Here is a 2,759-nt window from a genome sequence, read left to right on the forward strand (position 1 = left end):
GGAATGAGGAATAGATTAATAGTACCTCTTTTCGGGTTTATAAGGCTTATGCGTATATCTAGGTTGACAAATAGACCACTCGTAATACAAATTATATATCTCAAAAAATATATCATTATAAACTTCAAATCATGTACTTTCTAATGGTATAATTTTTACACTATACAACTCATCTTATGTTGGTCAACTTATAGATCTAGGGTCATGCGCAAGCCTTATAAATCAAAAAGAAGGTAGTACTCCTATATCTATTTGTAGCGCTAGATCAATGTAGATGCATTGAGATGTGCACGGTGGTGTATGCATGCGTCATCCCCGCGGGTTGGCTTCTCGTGTCTGTAACATATGCGCGCGTGATCGATCGACCGGGCTGTTGCTTCAGTGTGTTGGTGAAGCACCAACAATTTAGACCATCTAGTTTATATTTACAAATATACTATATTGATAATGACATGGTTAATTAATCGGCCATGAGGCCGCGTGGCGCGGACATGTGGCCAGGGAGGGAATGGGAGGCTTGTGCGTGTTGCAACGGCTCATGTCGTTGTCGTGCAAGGTGCGGGGCCGCTAGCTAGCTGCATGAGCGCGCGCACGGTGGCGGCAAACCTGTCCGCTAAGTCTCGCCACGTCCCCAACGTTGGATTATTCCCACGCAACTCTGCATATAAATCCGCTACACTCCAATGCTGAGTAGGAAATGCTAGCTGTGTAGTAAGAAAAATGTGCACCCAACAATTGTCAGGTTGGATCATGGATGGGTCAGTCGTGACAGAAGGAGCAAGATCGTTCTTGCTGTTTCTTTTGACGATGTTGCTGAAATGTGTCTGTTTGATTTGGTTGCGTTGGCACAGTATCCCTCATCCTTGCCTGCGTGGTGACCTAATGCTTTCAGTTTCGTTGGCTTCACCACTGCTCTGGCCTTTCGGTATTGCTTTTCCTTTACACTTTTGGTTAACCTGCAATAACATTGTTGGCGGAGGGCTCTGTTTTTAGATATTTTTTTTATATATTTTGTTAGGGTTTGCGCCATACTAAAAAACATGAGGCGGCGGTAGCTTCTCGAAGATGGAATAAGGTTTTCCTCGCCTAGCCCCTGTCCCGATGATGCTTCATGTGTCGCCGGAGGGCATGTGGAGGTGTGCCTTCAACGGATCTCGTGGGATCCCGTCGACGTTTGTCTTCAGTGGATTCACTTGTATCTGGTATATGTTCGTCTAAGTTTGTGTTTCTGCTGGTTGGATTCTTCCGATCGACGCTTCTCTTCATCGACGGTGGTTGATATTCTGGTGCGCTGGTCCTATCAGGCCTTAGCACGACGACTTTTCGACTATCTACTACAATAATGTTTGGCCAGCTCTGACGAGGGAGGGTCGATGACAGCGGCGCGCCTTCACCTTCCTCCGTGCTTGTAGTCGTCACTAAGTGGTCTACAGACCTGGATATAAAATGGGTTTTTATCATTTATTTCATTATTTATGTCCCACTACTTAGTTTTGTCATCAGAAGTTACAACTGCTCAAAAATGCCATCGTTTCATGAGATGCTCGCTCAGAAATGCCATTAGATATCTAAAAACTGTCATCATTTCATTGGATGTTTGCTCAAAAATGCGATTAGACATCGTTATTGTCAGGTCAAACCTATTGACCATGTTATATGGCAAAAATACCCATAAACCCACATGTCAGCTTTCTCTATCTCACAATGATAAATGTGAGCCCCACTAGTCAGGAGTAAGCAAGCGAATAATTTTATTTTTGGTGTTCATTGTACTACCTTGACAACTGATGACTAGATTGTAGTTTTCTCATAAAAAAGTAACATTGGTGTTTCTTTAATGAAAATCGATGAAGCATGATCGCTGTTTAATATAAAATATATGTGATGGCAATGCAAGCAGCATACGCATGAATCATGCTAACCGAGAGAGAGAAGACGAATGCGTCCAAATCATGAACAGCTCAAACCGATGACCTCTCTACGTACATACTGTTGCAAATCAGCGTGGATAGTGCCTGGACCATGCGCGCACAGAGACGTATGTACGTAGGCAATGAAATCAAAACGTACCGAACGTCGTTCGGACAAACGTCGATCTGTGATGATGATTGCATTTATTGCCGTCGATCTCTTCTCCATAAATCCCACGAACTAGCCTCCAAAATCGATCCTTATTTCTTCAAGCATCTGTGCATGATACATGCATGCGTGCCAGGGTCGACCGAAACGTCATATTCTCTGCTGCCGACATAGTATGCTACAGCCTACAGTAGTCATGAAACCATGGAGTACGATCGATCATTCGAGCTCCACGTACGTACATACGTAGGTCCATACTGCTGTGCCGTGAAACGTGAGAGGCGTGCCATGTGGTCATGTGGATGTGGACGACAGTGTTGCCGTATACATGCATCTACTACCAGCTAGCTGCAGAGAAGAAAGAGAAAAGCGCAAAAAATAAATTATTAGGGCTTGGTTAACACGGTTTGAGCTAGGGAGCCATTTTGCTGGGGAAAAGACATGGAAGTACTCCCTCCCTCCGTCCGAAAATACATGCCATTAAAATGGACAAAAGTAGATGTATGTAGAACTAAAATATATCTAGATATATCTTTTTTATTCAGTTTGATGACAAGTATTTCCGGACGGAGGAAGTAGTTGGCGAGCCCCCACATACGCATCACGGCTCGTCGTGCGTCGAACGATCAGTCTGGCATTGTACTCGAAGACTATGGCTCGATCAACTCGAGAAAACTCCA

The sequence above is a fragment of the Triticum urartu genome, chromosome 2A (genome assembly GCF_056163025.1).
Source record: "Triticum urartu cultivar PI428250 chromosome 2A, HENAU_Tu73, whole genome shotgun sequence".
In the NCBI taxonomy this organism is placed as follows: Eukaryota; Viridiplantae; Streptophyta; class Magnoliopsida; order Poales; family Poaceae; genus Triticum; species Triticum urartu.